The sequence below is a fragment of the Panthera leo genome, chromosome A1 (assembly GCF_018350215.1).
Source record: "Panthera leo isolate Ple1 chromosome A1, P.leo_Ple1_pat1.1, whole genome shotgun sequence".
Lineage (NCBI taxonomy): Eukaryota > Metazoa > Chordata > Mammalia > Carnivora > Felidae > Panthera > Panthera leo.
In genome coordinates, this window is record NC_056679.1 from 212032978 (window position 1) to 212052099 (window position 19122).

Genomic DNA, 19122 nt, shown 5'->3' on the forward strand with positions numbered 1-19122 from the left:
AGCCAGCACCAGCTGGTCAAGTTCTCCTCACATGGCATCCCCCTGGCTGTTCTTTCATCTCCTTCTTTGACTTTCGATGAGCCTTGTGATTACATTGGACCCACCAGCATAATCCAGGATGCTCTCCCTGTTTTAGTGTGAGCTGATTAGCAACCTTAGTTCCCTCTGCAATGTTAATTCCCCTTTGCCATGAAACTAACCCATCCACAAATTCTAGGGAATAGGACATGGGAAGCTTTGGGGGGACATTACTATGCCAACTGTAAAGGGTAACATCACAAAGGGCCTTGCCACCTTGTGGAGGAGTCTTTACTTTGGCCTAAGGATAGAAGGGGATCATCAAAGGGTTTCAGTCAAGTGAATAATATGATGACACTGTGTTGTAGGCTAAACAGTTGTATTCTTTTTTTTTATCTGTAGTTGGGAACAGGGACTGGACCAAAGGAACTCCAGGCCTAAAATGGCCTGATACTAGGTCTTGGAGAAAGACCCATCCAGGAAACAGAGGAGAAATTATAGCCCACTTGTAGGCTACACTTGTGGATACCTGTAGCCCAGCTCTCAAACCATATCCTCACCAAGTCTATGCCTAATACCTTGAGAGTCTACTGTAACTGAGATACTGCTACCCCACAGTCACCTCTACCTCTTTATGGAGCCAGCCTGGGTCAGAGAGCATATTTGTGAGGAAGCCAGAGAGCTGCCAGCCAAAGTGGGGAAACACACACACACACACGTCTTACCCTCATCTTGGTTTCCTTCACCTCCCTACATTTGGCAGGAATAGCTTGAATAGCATCACCTGTTTCTAAATCAGACTCCTTTTTGATAAGACAATTCAGTAAATACACCCTTTCACCTATTTATCTGCTTTATCATAAAGAAGATGTTTCCAAACCCTTAAGGTCTTATTTAAGTCACAAGAGTAAAATAAAATGTTAGGAAAATTTTATCCTCTTTTCGTTAAAACACTACAGTAAAAGAAGAAATTTCTAGAAAGTTCTAGAAATACTTATTAGGAGCCAAGCCCCCCTTCTAAATGACATTGGCAGCACTTCTTGACAAAGTGCTGATGTCACTTCTTGACGAAGAACTGGGTCAAGCATCTCTTTCAACTACATGTGGTTAATTAGCCCCATTGTTCTGCTAGCTACATTCAACTGTCCATATCATCCGTTTGGTTCACAGAATAAAAGGCAATACTTTGCACACTTTACTCTGTATCTTCTGGTTAAAGGGTATAGTAAACACTGAGCAACAGGGGCCTGTTGATTCTCAGGCCTCCCCTCAACCCCAGGACTAGAGGCTGGGACCCCACCATTAGTTCGTTAGTTTTACCCCTACCCGTTATTTATGTTTCATTAAAGTCATTTGATTTTAGCCTTTTCATCCATTTTACCCATTCCTAGATGACACAGACTCCTCCAGCTCACTTTAATTCCATCCCATGCCCTTTCCACAGCCTACTGATCATTAGCTCACTCCACTCTGGGTCTACAAGATGAGGAAAACCTACCTGGCACATCTCTCCTTCCCTCTACAACATGCTATGGCCTTGGAGTCTCAGAACCTGGGTCCCAAAACTCTGACACTTACTAGTTGCCTTCACTAGTTGTATAATAATAATACTGTCCTTATAGAGTTATTGTGAGAATGAAATCAGTTCATACGTGTAGAAACATGTAGGAAAAGGCTGTTCTATGTGTATTTTATGGACCGATACAGTCCACAGATTGCTTGGTCCCAGTCTGCAACTAGATCAATATGACGTATGGCAGAACTTATTTTGAAATTTGTCAAGCAAATCTCATTGGATCAGTGAGTTTAAAAAACAAAAAGAAAGCTCATTTGTCACATTACAAACTTTAAATATTGATGTATATGTATTTATTCAAGATATGCATAAAGAACCTTAATGTAAGAGTTGCTATTTCACTCATAACTATTTGTGAACTTTTAATTGTGAAATAGCAAATTATTAGTATAATAATATTTGTCTATAATAATCATACATACCCTTTCAATAGGGCAAGTAGTACAAGTTTTGTAGTTTTTTTCCTTTTTCTTATGTAATTTTCCATTCATTCCTTTTTATGTATCTTGCAAAAACACTAGCTTGTGAAAAACTGGGAATTAAAGAAAAAAGTAATCACTTGTCACAGAGAGCTTGAGGAGCACTGAAGCTCTCCTGAAATTATCTGGTACCCTTCAGTGTACAGCACATTAAAAAGTGCCAAAGAGTAAGTGTTCAGTTAACATTACTTATCATTATTGTCATTTTATACATGAAGAATCTCAGGCAGAGAGAGGTTTAGCATTTTGACCAGCGTCCTAGGTCCACAGCACCTGGAATTATCTGCCTGTCTGCCTAAGGGAAATTGCCAGGTCTTGTCTCAACTGGGAGAAACTCCTGCAGGACAAAAAACAGGAGCCAAATGAGAGCCTGTCAGCAAGTTGACGGTGCCGACAATAGCCAAGTTGAAATCGGATTACCCAGTAAGCACCTCTGGGTGCATTGCCCAAGGAATAGTAACAACCCTGAGTACTACCCACCCAGATGTTGGCACAGGGGACCAGCAAGGTACATAGTAACTTGGTGGAAAAGAAGTATCCAGAAACCAGATCCACTGGGCAACACCAGATCTCTAGAGGTCCCTGGGGACCCCAACTTCTCCCCAAAGCCACAAGGACAAGTCAGCTCTTATCCTTCGATATCAGACACAATCTTAGGGAAAGGGGTGAAGGAAGAGATGCTCTTTGAGGGACTGTATCTTCTTAACAGAAGCTGAACCCCACTTACAGGGAGTAAGCTTTAAATTGGAGTGGAGCTGTAATTGATTTTCACCTAGTATCCCACGAGAAACTGCTGTAGAGCAAATCTCCTTTGCCCTGCACCTCTGAGTTGTGACAAGACTTGAATTTTTCTGTCCTGCTTCAAGGACCTCAGGGGAAAGCTAGAGAATGAATTAAGAGATCTCTGACCCCTGTGATCAGTGATCCATTCCTGACCCCTTCCCTCCAAGGCCCTGTGAGATCTGAGCCCCAGCACACAGCACCCCAGTCTCATGAGAGCAAGTGTGAGCCGGCTCTTCACAGCCCATCAGCCAAACTTGAGGGCGAGGGAAGTTAAGTGCCATCGCCCACCGCGGAGCACGTAGGTGTATTTCACGGGCTGGGAAGCATGAGAGCAGTGCAGGCAGTGGGGCAGGTGGGTGGGCCTTCTTGGGACTAATGAGGCTTTTCCTGGCAGAAGCACATTGTGCTTAATTCTACCTTTCAGGGGAGGCAAAGAGGAAATGTAAGCACTTTCTTCAGTGAAAGATCTTATTTCGCGTCTCTTCGCTTGTTTATAAGATTTTAAACCTTTTTTTTTAAGTCAAACCTTTTTTTTAAAGTGTTTTTTAAATCGCTTCATATCACCTGTTGATATCTAAATATTTGAAAAAGAAGTGTAAGAACAGGTTTAATATTTATACCTGTAAAATAAAAGCATCTCTAAAAACCCAACTAATTCCTGAACACTTTTAAAAGTAAGAAACATCCACAGTTAAGGCTTCCTTTTTTTTTCCACACTGAACGTTCCAAATGCTGTTTGTAGTGATTACATTACTGTATATGTTCATCAAAATTCATTGAACTAAACCACCAAAAAGACTGAATTTTCAGTATGTAACTTAGTTTTTTAAAAAGTTAGTAATTTCTTAAATCCCGAAAGCAGTTTGAAGGAAATACATAAATCTTTTAATAGATTTTTTTTAAAATAATATTAATCTTACAGAAAACTCTCAGGAATAGTACAAAGAACTTTTCCCCCTCAACCCATTGCCCCATTCTCCCTGAATACTTATTTCCTATAAATAAGGACATTCTCCTACTGCAAAACAACCATCAAAGTCAAGAAATCAACACTGATACATATCCAGCCTCCCATCCAAAGACACCAAGTTTCACCAGTTGTTCCAATAATATCCTTTATAGAAAAAGGATAAAACACAGAATCACACATGGCATTTCGTCGTCCTATTCTCCTTCTGTCTAAAACAGTTCCTCAGTCCTCCCTTGACTTTTATGGCCTTGACATGTTTGGGGATTACAGGCCAGTTGTTTTGTAGAACATCTCTGAGTTTGGATTTGTCTGATACTTTCCATGATTAGATTCAGGTCATTGTTTGGGACAGGAGTATCACAGAAGTGATGCTATGTTCTTCTCGGTAAATCTCATCAAGTGGCACACAATTTCAAAGTGTCCCCTCACTAGTAATGTTATTTTGATCATTTGTTTAAGGTGGCGTCTGTGTGAGTATGTGTGTATACATAAACTTCTATATCTATATTCATTATTCTGTCTATGTTTACTGAAAATCATGAATCCACACTGATATCTCCAATTCCAAACGAATATCACAGGGCTTATGTGAGTTTTCTCACTTCTTGGACTGTGAGAAACCTGGCTCCCACCATCCTCCATGGATTTACTTCTTGGATTATCTCCCGTCACCCCACCCCCACCTTCACAGATGCCTCTTTACTTCGCATGTGTTCAGACCTCCTGCTCTGAGCCACCGTCACCACCCCTACTGGATGCCATCTTCAACAAGGGTTGTTGGGCCTCTGCCTCAGCCCTGTCACTCACCCACACAGGTATCTTCCTTCATGTGGGAAACAAAGACAGAAGGAAATGGCAGATAAAATTAAATTTCCTTATAATTTGCAGCCCATTGGCAGATACTCGAGGCAGGCAGAGCAAAATGTTTCTCCAGGAACTCCCTACCTTCTTAGTATTATTAATGCTTTGCTAGAGGGGAAAAAGAACCTTGGCTTGACAATAGCTAGGCCTCCAGTATTCTGAGTCTTCTTTAGTATATGAAAATCCCATTGGAAACTTACCCTTGACTTTACCTCCCCCACCTCCCAAGTATATAACCAGTGTCTCTTCATGGTCCCAGGGCAGCTCTTTCTGTCCATGGGCCCTGTCCCCGTGCTTTAATAAAATCACCTTTTTGCACCACAGATGTCTTCAAGAATTCTTTCTTGGTCGTCGACTCCGGACCCCATGAACCTCCCCATTACCCCACAAACCTCATCTCTCCTCACCCCATTTAGGCTCTGACACCCAGCCTTAATTCTGCCCCTCACCCCCTGCAATAGATGCCTATTTTGCTCAATCCCATGAAGTAATATTTGGGCTGAGTTTTTCAGGAAAGGAAGGGAGGGATCAAAGGAGGGAGAGAAAGAAGACCTAGCCAAATGATGCTGTGTGGGGTTTTGTGGTCTTTCTAATTCAGGCCCAAGAATGCCTAGAATTAGTTCTCTCCTATCTTGAAGTTAAGGCACTAGATATATCCCTGCTACAACTTCTTTGGCTAACTTCTTTACTTGACCACTTCCTCTCCCCACAAAAAACCCTCTTGAAGACAGGGTAATTCAACTTTTCCATTTAGCTTCACACTGAATTAATGTCAATGGCTACTTTAACATAACGTGTCCTTTTTCAGAGCCATGAACAAGTAATGATTTCCATTTGCCAGAACTGAATTTTTTTTTAAGTCCTTATTACAAGAACTGTGATGCCAAGTTAATATAGGATGGTTCTCTGGTTCTTTGATGTGTGGGCACACATGAAAATCAAATGCTTTGTGATGCATAAAATTCTAGTCTTCAGTCTTCTGTCTCCTGTGGGACAATATAGCAACAGTGGGCATGCACATTTGCCGTGTTTTTTGTCACTCAATACTTTTTGAATTCTGTTCCTACGACCACTGGACAATTTCCCCTCTCCCCTCTGCTACGTCCTCAAGGTGGAAGCCTTCCACTAGCCACCCCTCTCCCCCGAAGCTAGAGCACAAGGAGCAAGATTTTCACAGGGAAGAAGGTAGCACCAAGAGAATCCAGCTGCCGAAGAGAGGCCGGAGGATTGTGGGGGAGGGATGCCCAGCTTTACAAGGTAACCTTCAAGGAGATGTGAGGGTAGACTCCCTCCCCAGAGCAGGCTCTGTGAACCACTTAGTATCCTTTTAATAAACTCCTCTCCACTTGAACTAGCTGGAGGGAATTCTGTGGTTTTCTACTAAGAATCCTGGTGGAGAATAGTAATTGTCAATCCTGTAATCTACAAACATTTATTCTTTATCTGATATGTCATCACATCCACTTTGCCCAGGTTTTTTTGTTCTTGTTTTTGTTTTTAAACATAGGCATATCACTGGGTGAGCTTAGTCGGTTAAGCTCCCTGCTCTTGATTTTGGCTCAGGTTACGAGTTCGAACCCCAAGTCAGGCTTTGCACTGACAGCATGGAGCTTGCTTGGGATTCTCTCTGCCCCTTTATTTTTAGACAGACAGAAGAGAGAGAGAGACAGAGAAAGAGCATGCTGGGGAGGTACAGAGAGTGTAGACAGAGGATCCCAAGCAGGCTCTACACTGTCAGTGCAGAGCCCAATGTGGGGGCTTGAACTCATGAACTGTGAGATCATGACCTGAGCCGAAGTCAGTCGTTTAACCAACTGAGCCACCCAGAAGCCCCTAAAAAAGTTTTTTTAAAAAATTAAAAAACAAACATAGGTGTATCATTAGTAAAGAGTGTTCCCTTTATATATTTAAAATGAACCTGTGTTTAGGGTCACCTGGGTGGCTCAGTTGGCTAAGTGTCCAACTTCGACTCGGGTCATGATCTCACGGTTCCTGAGTTCATATCTGGCTCTGTACTAACAGTGTAGAGCCTGTTTGGGGTTCTCCCTCTCTCCTATCTCTCTGCCCCTCCCCCTGCTTTCGTGTGCACTCATGCTCTCTCTCTCCTCCTCTTTCTCTCTATCTCAGCTAAAAAAATAAACTTAAAAAAAAAAATGAACCCGTGTTAAGTTGGAAAGGTTGCCACCATATTCGAGGCCCTCATCCTGTGCAGGAAATGGAACTGAAGCCCACAGGGAGGATGGATGCAAGCACTCCTAGTTGGGGCAGAGCTGGATTTTGGAACCCAGATCCTCAGCTTCCCGCTCCCGTGGACACCCCTTCCCACGTCCAGCTTCCACATCGCCCAGGATGATCCCAGATGGAGATTTTTATTTTATTTTATTTTTCACTGTTCCAAGTTTATTTGGTAGTTTAGTTGGTTGGTATGACACTTAGATACATTGTTGGTTGCACTGTTTATATGTAGATGTTTCTTTTTACATTATAAGGCAATGTACACTATATTCTGACATATATAGTACACATAATAAGATCCTTTAGATCCTTTAGAACAGTTATGCACTATACACGCAATACTGATTTATACATTGGATCCCAGGATGTGATTGACTGGAGAAAAAAAAAGGTGGACTGGGCATGTTGGGTGAAGGAACCAGAAGTAATATAACACACAGTAAATACACATCTGGTTTGAAAAGCAACAGCAGCATACACAGCGTTGGCAGTGGTGCCTCTGAGGTGGTAGGGCTAGTTTACATTAACCAACTTAGGACAAGAGGGGTCTCATGCAGCATCAGGATGTAGCTTCAGGGTTTTGTGAACCATGCCTATTTGTAACTTTAGGAAACAGGTTTTTCCTAGGCTATTTTAATATTACTACTTGAGAAACAGATCAGGTAAGAAGGGTAATATACACAACCTCCAACTAAAATCCGGTTGTAGTCTGGACAGTGAAGTGGTACAACATCAGAAAACTTGAAAACTGCGGCTCTTTTTGGATCCCCCAAGGTGTATCTGTACTCTTCCTCAAACGGGCCTCTTCCTCAGGAGTCAGAGTCGCTGTCACAACATGTGAGGTTCCATTCTGTCCCAAGATGCAAGGAACACTAAGGAAGACATCATCTTTTATTCCATAGAGACCCTTAATCGTGGTGGAAATTGGAGGCACCCACCTAAGATTCTTCATTATACTTTCTGCCAAATCTGCCACAGACAGTCCAATGGCCCAGGAAGTATAGGCTTTCAGTTTGATCATCTCATAGGCACTGTCAGCCACCTGTTTGTGAACCTCTTTCCACTGTTCCTTCTGCATCTGTGCCTAAGTCAGGGTGCAGATTCTTCAGGAAGGCACCAGCAACATTTATTCCATTCCATACAGGCACACTAGAGTCTCCATGCTCCCCAAGACGCACCCATGACAGCTTAATGGGTGAAGTCCCAGCCTTTCCCCCATTAGGTAATGGAACCAGACTGAATCCAGATTGCAACCACTTCTAATAACATGGTTTTTGGGAAAGCCACTTATCTTCCAAGCCTCATAGGTCAAGATATCCACTGGATTGGAAACAATAAGCAACTTGCAATTTAGGTTGTATTTTACAACCCATATTAGAAATGATGAACTTAAAGATGTTCACATTATGCTGGACCAAATTAAGATGGCTTTCTCCCTCTTGCTGACGTGCCCCAGCTGTGATAATAACCAGCTTGGAGTTTGCAGTCACATGATAGTCTTTGCCGGAGACAATTTTTGGTGTTCTAGGGAATAGGTTGCCATGCTGGAGATCCATCATCTCTCCAGTTTGTCTTCCATGACATCAACAAGAGCAAGTTCAACCTGCCAAATCCTTCATTAAGATACTGATGGCACAAGCCGTGCCAACAGCATGAACCCCAACAATGGTAATCTTATTCTGGGGGTTATGATCTTCCTTAAGAAGTTTCTGAATCAGCTGATCCTTGAGAGTTGCCATATTGGATTTAGAGCCAAGAGGAATCAGGAATGCACATCGGCGGGTGGGCGTCCAAGGCGCATGGTGTTGGGTCCGGACTTGGCAGCAGTGGCTCCCCTCCCCAGATGGAAATTTTAGAACAGAAGCACTGTTTCTTCTGTTAAAGTATGAGCAGTTGCTGAAAATTGCTGGTGTATGGAAACTATTCATTCCAGATCACATAAACAAAGCCCATGGGTCTATGCAGTCAGTTATGAGCAGGTGGGGTTCCAAACAGGAGGTACTTTCGAAAACAGTGGCTACAGAAAAAAATTCAGAGTCCCATATACATTTCAGAGAAGAGATCCAGTCTGAAGCTTTGACTTTGGAGCCTAAACACCCACCCTGGGCATTCTATTACTTACCTGGGCATTCTGAGTGGCTGGAGCATTTCTGAATAAGAGAGTCTAAACAACAACTGTTGATAGAATGTTAATTCCCTCCTCCTATTTAGACTCAATCCCTTGCTTCCTCTCTTCACCTATCTTCATTTCCCTTCTCTAAGGGGGAGGCAGGGAGTAATCTGGTGGGTGGGTAGGAGGAAGAGCCACCTCCTGTTAACTAACTAGTTAACCAACTGTGAACCAACGAGTCCAGAAAATGCTTTGCCTCACATTTTATCAGGAGAGGGTTTTGCAGCTCTGCCTGGACTGGATGGAGGAATTTACTTCTACCTCTGTAGAGAAGGGACAGCCAGCCCACTGCCATGACAGATATGTGGCTGTGCTCTGAACAGTTTATCAGTGATAAAGGTAACAATGGACTCTCCAGCTGCTAGACTTTGTCTCTCTCTTTCTCTCTCTCTCTCTGTTTCTCTCAGTTGGTTCAACACCCAGGAGAGGTAGAAAGGGGCATTGTTTCCCAAACCCTAAAGCCCTTATATTCTCATATCTCCCTCTCTCTACTTCCATTCCTATGTAGCTAATCCCCAGTCACTGATCCCCTCATTTAACTAAAATGAGCACGTTAAAATGTCCCTGCAAGGTCTCTTAGCAACAGGGCTTCCTGATCCTCTTTAGGGAATAACGCCATAGAAAAAGAGTGTTTCCTTCCGGTTAGTTATTATAACAGGAACTCCATGTATCATAAACTTTTGTGTCATTTCATATTGTCTGGCCACAGTTGAGCATCAGCTGGGCCTCTTTGTCTGCGCTGCTCCTTTTCCAAGTTTGGACAAGAGGAAGGAGCTCCCGTGAGGCGAAGCTGCCTGTGCAACCGTGCACACCAGTGCAAGGCAGCAGGATGGGAAGCATGACTCTGGAGTCACAGCCAGGTGGGGACAGACATGGTGCACAGCACAATCCACTGCTGCCCTGCCTGTCAGCAAATCCATTTGACACTTCACCAAACCCCAGGCACAGCCGTGGCTCTGCCATCTCTTGTCTTCAGATTGGAGGTAATGCACGCATCTCTGTCATTCAACGGGTTAATTTTATATCTTAGTTCTAGGAGAAACAAAATCATTGAATAATGAGTTAGCACTTTTTGCCTTTCACATTGGCAAAGTTGTCTTTCTTTGTTAGGTGAGTGATTATGTGGAACAAGGATCTCTTAGATTTTAGGCCATCTAAACAGAGCTTACAACACAAAAACACACAGATCCTCTGACCTTGCAACCCCACTTCTGAGAAACTACTCTACAGAAATAAGAGGGCCTTTATATAGGAGTGTATGTAAAAGACATTTGCAGCATAGTTTGTGTGGCAAAAAACCAAAAACAGACAAATAAAAAACAACAACTTGAAGTTTCCATCAGTAAGAGAATCTCTGATAAAGCTGTAAGAAAGACATATAATGGAATTGTGTATAGTTTTTTTAAAGGATAAAATGGATCTATACCCATCGAACTGGAGGTGTAGCCACTGTATACTGTTAGTCAAGAAAAGCAGGATGGCAGGATGTGTATCCTATAATGCTATTTTTTGTTTATCTAAAAAAATGTATGTAAGTGCATAGATGGTTGTACATTACTGTATGAATTTGGAGGAAGGTATGGAGAGAAACATAACCATCACAAAAGTAGACTATCTATGAATAGGGAAGTAATGAAAAAAAAAAGCTTTTAAAAAATAAATTAGAAGACTGCATTACAAGTTGGTTCAAAATCCCTGTACATAATTTTAGAGATCTGGAAAGCTAAATTATAAAGTATAGGAATTTGATCAAATTAACATGTTACAGTTATTTATCGGTCCATTCTGTAGACATCAAAATGATGTTTGGGATATAAATCGAAAGTGAAAATCAGGTAATTAAACTGGTAACATATAATCCCTATCTATAAGTCTATCGTGTGGATGGATATACAAGAAAGTATAATAGTAATCATCTACGCTATGAAATTATGAGTCTTTTATTCCTTATTTGTATTTTGCAGTTTTTCTTTTTTTATTTTTTTTAAGTTTATTTAATTTTGAGAGAGAGAGTGAGGGTGTGCATGAGAGAGAGCCCACAAGTAGGGGAGGGGCAGAGAAAGACGGAGACAGAATCCGAAGCAGGCTCCAGGCTTTGAGCTGTGAGCACAGAGTCGGATGCGGGGCTGGAACCCACAAACTGTGAGATCATGACCTGAGCTGAAGTGAAGTGGACACTTAACAGACTGAGCTGCCCAGGCACCCCATGTGTTTTCTAGTTTTTCTAAATGAGCTTGCATTTAACTTACAATAATAAATATTTACAAATATGAAACATAATCTTATATGGTTATAATAAGGAGCATCTGAGAATGACCAGTGCAAGGTCCCGTTTTAAGATGTAAACAATCAGAGAATGCTGTTTGATTCCATTACCCTTCCCCGGTAAGCAGGCAACTCAGAAAGGTATCTCCACCTGAGTTTGTTTTGGCACCTCGATGGACACCTCATTTCAACAATTCTCAAGGCTAATTTTCAGCAATAATGGAGATGAACTTGGGATGTAACCATGGAGGAAACAGAAGAATCTTCCTTTAAAGTTCAAACTGGCCTGCCCTAAGGTCATTTTAATGGGATTTTAACTTTCACCTTGTCTGAAGCACCTATCAATCTGGATAAGGAGGCCAACGTTGCCCTCTGCTGCCTGGAATTAAAATAGCCTTCATTTTTCATAACTACCCGGACTCCTAGATGGGGCTTTCCCAGAGGGAATTGAATTCCTTACTCTAGTAGCCAGAGGAGAGTCCCCTTTGATAAAAGGAGTTCTGGCATCACTGGAGATTTATAATGCACTCTGAGAAGTCATGCCATGAAGAAACTGCTTTACCTAAGTCTCTCCCAGATTGAATATTGTAAGAGCCTAGAGAAAGCACATGACTTTATAGTTTCAAAGTCGACAAATAAACATCACTTCAAGCAGGCCATTGTAAATCTATATATAATGATCTCTCCCTCCTGGGACAACACCACCTCTCACTCACTCAACATCCATTCCATCCTTCAGTCATTCCGCCCTCAATTCTGCAGAACCCCCGCCTCGTATTCCCTGCTACTTTTCTCCCCATCCTCCTCCCAAGCCCAGTCTCTTCATTCTTGATAACTTTTCTGTCAATTCCTCCCTCTTATTCTCCACAGCCCCTGATTTCATTCAGGCCTTCATTCTTGATCTGCCTTCCATGACTCTGCAGATTATTCCTGTTTCCCTCATCCTGATGTTTCCTCCACCGCACTATACATCAGGACTGTAAGTACTTGATTTCTTCCTCTCCTGCTGGACTGTAAACTCCATGAGGACAGGGAGCTTGTCCTCCTTGATAACTGCCTAATGAAGCCCCAGCTCCATAGCTGGATCCCAATGGCTTTTCCCCCTGAACACATGAATTCCTCCAGAGAGAGTTGTTGCAGCAAAGTACTGGAGGATATGAGAATAACATTACTTTTCTTATACTACATATAAAACTTACTGACTCCTTATAACAATTTCATGAAAGAGGCATCATCTACATTTTATAGATAAGAAAAGAAGCTCAGAGTAATTAAACAAATTTGCCTAACTGGTAAGTGACAGAATTAGGATATTAACCAACTGTCTGGCTCCAAAGCTCACACCTTTGCCTCTATACCATACTTTCTCCCACGGGATCAAGATCTCCAATAGAATGGTTGGCCTCAAAATAAGAGGAAGAAGACCTCATTCACTGGAGAGAAGGAGGGAAGCACTGATATAGGTTTCCAGATTTCATGAAGTAGGAAGAGAGCTAGTAGCCTCCTGAGAGTGAGGGCAGTAGATGAAGTGTGAAGTGACATTTGAAAACATAGTCATATGATTTCCACAGTCTGTTAGATAGATTTAGTCTGATGTAGATGAGATGTAGATGATGTAGAGAGATGTAGCCGATTTGAAGAAAGTAGTGACAGTTATGGATGGATTGAATAAAGAAACTACTCATGAGGATAAATGATTGTGCATCTGAGTTGAAGATCATGAACTGGAAGAAACACCAGTTCTTACACTTCTATAGTTTTTTCTAACAGTGCTCAGTCTTTTGGCTGTAGGAATGGAGAAATGTTAAGTATTTGTCCAACGGGCGAAGTGAATAAGGATGCTTGAAAGTTGAGAGTGTAGTGAAAAAGAAATTCGACTGATCAGCCATGGAAGTCAAGCCTTGGTGAGAAAAATAGCAAAAGGCAGCCTGGGACAGAGGGTTAAAAAAGGAATTGGAAGACTAGACTTTTGTGAGATCCTAAAGCAGATAGAAATGACGGAGGATTCACGCCAGTCAGAGTGGCCAAAATGAACAGATCAGGAGACTATACATGCTGGAGAGGATGTGGAGAAATGGGAACCCTCTTGCACTGTTGGTGGGAATGCAAACTGGGGCAGCCACTCTGGAAAACAGTGTGGAGGTTCCTCAAAAAATTAAAAACAGACCTACCCTATGACCCAGCAATAGCACTGCTAGGAATTTACCCAAGGGATACAGGAGTACTGATGCATAGGGGCACTTGTACCCCAATGTTTATAGCAGCACTCTCAACAATAGCCAAATTGTGGAAAGAGCCTAAATGTCCATCAACTGATGAATGGATAAAGAAATTGTGGTTTCTTTGGAAGTACTTTGGAGTACTACGTGGCAATGAGAAAGAATGAAATACGGCTCTTTGTAGCAACATGGATGGAACTGGAGAGTGTTATGCTAAGTGAAATAAGCCATACAGAGAAAGACAGATACCATATGTTTTCACTCTTATGTGGATCCTGAGAAACTTAACAGAAACCCATGGGGGAGCAGAAGGAAAAAAAAAAGAGGTTAGAGTGGGAGAGAGCCAAAGCATAAGAGACTCTTAAAAACTGAGAAAAACTGAGGGTTGATGGAGGGTGGGTGATGGGTATTGAGGAGGACACCTTTTGTGATGAGCACTGGGTGTTGTATGGAAACCAATTTGACAATAAACTTCATATATTGAAAAAAAAAAAAAAAGAAATGACGGAGGATTTTCAATCCTGTTAACTCAAATAATGACCTTGAAACGAAGATTGAAACACATGTCCGTCTTTGACGAAAGGAAGTGTATGCGTTGGAGATTACTTTGGCTATAATGAACCAGAAATGTGACCACAGTAATTTAATGCAATGTCTATTTGATTAAACACACATATCAGCAGATCCACCATGTCACCAATGAGCTGAGCTCCTTCTATCATTCTGTTCTTCACTATGAACATGTGGTTTTCATTCTCATGGTCACCTTGTCTGTGCAAGATAGCTGCCATTTTGCTTTTCAAGAAGAAAGAGGAAAGAAGGAACTTATGAGAAGGGCAGGAAAGGGCAAAATATTGTCTTCTTTAGTAAGCTCCCAAGAACACCCACCCAGGACTTCCATTCTTATCGCAGGGACCAGATCTATCTCATGAGTATTCCTAGTGAAAAACAAAACAAAACAAAACTCTGGAAAGCTAAGCATCTTAAAGACGGCACACTGACTTCAACAAAATCTGAGTTCAGAAGTGTGAAGTTGGACAGGAAATTAGCAGTCTGACCTAGGGGGAGACATCTGAAACCTAAACCCAACATCTGAAGATGGAGGCTAAATGGAACATTGGAAAATTATGCAGCAGGGAAAAGAAAGGTGAAATTTAAGTACTTGAAAAGGGTAGGAGTAGCAAGGCTATTTGAACCCAGAAGGTTTAGGAATTAGAGGCATCAGGTACAAGGGAAGAAAGCAGACTAAATATAAAGGCATTGTTTGAAAGTGCATAGAGAGTGGTTAGACTGCTGTTTACATCTTCACTTATGCAGTCAGATAACTGTTTCATCCTGCCCAGAAGACTGTTGGGTTTATTCCTTAGAGAACCAGAGAAACTGCAGGGACAGCAGAGTCAGGGGAGGACTATGATGAAGTCTCAACCTTGATTCCTGATAACTCTGAACTGTTCTGAACACAAGGGAGTAAGTGAAAGTCTGCATACTGGCTGAGAAGACTATTTCTTCCCAGCCCCCTTCCTAAATGCAACACCAAAAAGACAAGGCTTACCTTGCAGGAAGATTGGAAGAAAGTTCTCTGAAGAAACTTAATGCCCTCTACAGGATACTACAATATAAGGAAATAGAATAAGAAGAAGGTAGAACTTAACAACTTAAAAAGTGACAATTGAAATATTTTTTAAAAAATCAGTAGAATGAATGGGAAAATAAAGTTAAGAAGAAAGAACTCTTAGCCGATCATCTAAATAATAGAAGTTCCACTAAGAACAGAACAGAATGAGAAAATAATTTGTCCACCAAATTAATTCAGTAGAATCTTCCAGCCTATAACCACCTCCTGTACACACACACACACACACACACACACGCATGAACACACACATGCACGTACTTCTGATATATTTAGTGCTTCACTCTTCAGTAGGATCTCTGGTAGTTAGGCATGATCCCAATATTACAGAGACCAAAATATAAACATGTAAACTTAGAAGAAAGTACAGATAATACAGTGTGCTAAACAAATACCCTATGATAAGAAACTGAATCCAAGGAACAAGAATAGGATGCCTTAATATAAGGAATAACATAAGAACAAGAAAGAACTCTTGGAAAAAAAAAAAAAACCCAACAACTAAATAATAAAATAGTAGATGGTCCATTAAAAACAGAAAATAGGGGAGAAAACCATCAAAGAAAACCCAAAAATCATTTCCCAGAACTGAAGGATACAAATCTCCAGAATGAAAAGGCCACTCACTACCATGAAATTTCAGAATAAGGCTAAAAATAAAGACTAAAACATTTCAGAGAAAATGACAGGTGACATACAAAGAAATGGGACTAGGAATGGATTCCTTATAGAAACACTAGAAGGCAGAAGAAAATGGGATCAAGGTCTTCCCAGTTCTGAGAGAAAAATAAGATTATTTTCGATCAAGAATCCTATGCATTCTTCTTTGAAAAGCAACTGGAAAATCCTGTTCACTAACAGGTTAACAGTTGTTAACCCAGATAAAAGAAGACACGGAATCCAGGAAAGAAGACCAAACATGGTGGAGAGGTGGGAGCTGACACAGGAAGGGCTGCCATGAGCCCAGACTGGAGCAGGAGACAGGATTCTAGAAGGGATTTGTCTCAGAAGATAAATGGAAGCTGTGAATTGTCTGTCACATTTGGCTTTTAGATGGTAATTACGTGAGGGGATGGATGAAGGTGTAAACTAACCTTACTGTGATAATCATTTTGCACTATATATGTGTATCAAATCACGACATTGTACTCCTCAAAGTTACATCTATTAAAAGTCAATAATATCTCAATAAAGCTGAAAAAATTTTTGGCTTTTGGGAAAACAGTAGTGAAAGAACAAAACAGAGCTGGTTGGATACTCAAAGAAAATATTTTAAAAGAGATAAAACTCCAATAAAACAATCAAAATAATTGTACAAGAAGAAAAATGTAAGCATAGAAGACTATTTGGTCTATTAGAGCAATAAATAGCATTTATGAACATAGTAACACCTAATAATGGATTTCACAAAAAGTTGAGGTATGAGAAGGGTGGAGGGAGAAAATGAAGGAATATGAACTAAAATCCTCATCTTTTGAAATAGGAAATCAATAGAAGGGTTCTAAAAGTGATGAACAATGAGAGAGCAGCAGTCCTTACAGACAGGAACGGGGGCTAAGAGTGGCTACCTGGGGGCATGGGAACAGGCAAGGGTCAAAGGGACAAGAGGCTGGTTTCCTTATAAGCCTTTTATTTGTTTGCCTTTTTTTTTTTTTTTTAAGGTAGAATTAAGACTGTTCAGAATGGGAAGTGGGAGCTTTCTCCTCTAAGTGTACTTCCCAGAACCAGTGGGGGGCTTGTGAGGTGCAATATCTCAGAACCCAGCACAGGGTTACAGAATGAGTCTTTATTTTATGCCACGTCCGGAGACTTACAGGCCAGCAGTCTTGACAAGTGCTGGTCTATCTGTCATGGTGCAAAGCCTGAAGTGAGATGCGGGGGTCCCTTTCTATAACAAGGGGGAAGTGAGGCAAAAGGACTCATCGGGCACACGAGTCATCAGTGTATGTGAACTCAGTCCGCCACTCTAGTTCCTTGGCCCTTTCCACTTGCCTCTGCCTCCCTAACCTGCCTCCTCAGGACTCCTGACTTAAGGAGTATAGGTGCCCCAATTTTAACACATTTTGGTACCTATTTTGTTTGGGGTACCTAGTTTACTTCAAAAAATTGGTCTTTACAGAGTTAGTTACATGGTAGTTGCCAACTGTGCTGTCACTATTCTAAAATTGTTCCTGCATATTTGATTACCAAGATCATCTAACTCTAAATAGACTAAATGCTTGATAAAAGCTTAGCAACTCAGCTATTTCAATTCTTCAAATACCAGACCAGAACAGATGGGTAACAGTGAATAGAACAGTCTCTGCACTCCAGGAAAGAACAAAACAAAAGGAACTACAGACTTTAAGAGCTTTGATGGGATAAGCCCAGTTCTACAAGCTCTTAGAGGGTTGTGCCCTATTGTTTCCACCCGGAACCTAGGAATAAGCTGTCAGTTACAAAGAGGATCCTTTGGAGCGCCTGGGTGGCTCGGTTGTGTCTAAATTCAGCTCAGGTTATGATCTCATGGTCTGAGTTTGAGCCCTGCATCGGGCTCTGTGCTGACAGTTCTGGAGCCTGGAGCTTGCTTCAAATTCTGTGTTGCCCTCTCTCTCTGCCCCTCCCCTGCTTGCACTTTCTCAAAAATAAGTAAACATTAAAAAGAGGATTCTCCAGGGGCGCCTGGGTGGTTCAGTCGGTTAAGCGGCCGACTTCGGCTCAGGTCATGATCTCGCGGTCCGTGAGCTCGAGCCCCGCGTCGGGCTCTGTGCTGACAGCTCAGAGCCTGGAGCCTGTTTCAGATTCTGTGTCTCCCTCTCTCTGACCCTCCCCTGTTCATGCTCTGTCTCTGTCTCAAAAATAATAAATAAACGTTAAAAAAAAAAAATTAAAAAAAAAAAAAGAGGATTCTCCAATTCCTGGTCCTGCCAACCTATGTCTTTATTAATACATACTTGTTATCTTAAATTCTGAAAAGTTTATAAAGCTTCTTTAAACATTTCAAATTAATAATACATAACCCATTTGTTGCTTTATGTAAAATAAGTACTGAAAAAATCTAGCTAAACTATAGTTGGTTTTTGGATAATGTATTAAGGAAACCATTTAAAATGATTCCATAATACGGATTTTTTCAAACTGAAGAAAAATCAAATTAAGATACAATGAATTGTAAAGAAGTAAAAATCCAATGAATCAAATTTTGGTGTCATGACTTAGGAATGCAGAGTTCTGGTTCAAATATATAATTAGTTTTTCTCAAGACACATACAAAAGTTCATTAAAAGCCTGTCAAAGGCTAAGTCTTAAGACATTTATACAGAAGACTTAATTATAAAATTTCCAAAAAAAATCCCTATGATTAAAGGTCTTATCTCCTTTATTAAAGTGAGGATATGATCCATGCAAAGTGGTTTTGTTTCAAAGTGACTCTATTACACAAGCTGTTGGGGTTATTAGAGAATGAACAGGCTGTTGCTTTTTTAAGATGACTGTGTTAAGAGGAATCAATATACTGTATACCCACATAAGGAATTCCTTATTTTGTGGGTCTCTCCCAATCACCATTCACTGGTAGCAAATTAAAAAATTATCCTTTATGAGAGGATAGGGGATGTGCATAACCAGGGATGCTATGGCCCTGAGCAGCCTGCCGGCCACGTCTTCCTTTAAAGACTCATCTTCATCTTAAAATTTTGTGCAAATCTACTTATATTAGAGCCAGGGTTGGTTTTAATTGTTTCCATCCAAAAAGAAGTGACATTCCAAAAGATGCCATCCTCTGCCCGAGAAGCAGGAATCTAGCCCATCGCCCGGTTTATGAACAGTGGACACTCCCAACTGACATCATATACTGAATCACACAATTTGTTCCAGGTAAGCATATACGTATGCGAAGGACAAGTGTTGAAACTTAGGTGAATTAAAGTTTTTA

General features: G+C 41.2%; 1 pseudogene; it reads right to left on the reverse strand.

Annotated features, from left to right (window-relative positions):
• Window positions 1-7613: 7613 nt before the first annotated feature.
• Window positions 7614-8661, reverse strand: LOC122198519 (annotated as a pseudogene).
• Between the last annotated feature and the right edge of the window lie 10461 nt (window positions 8662-19122).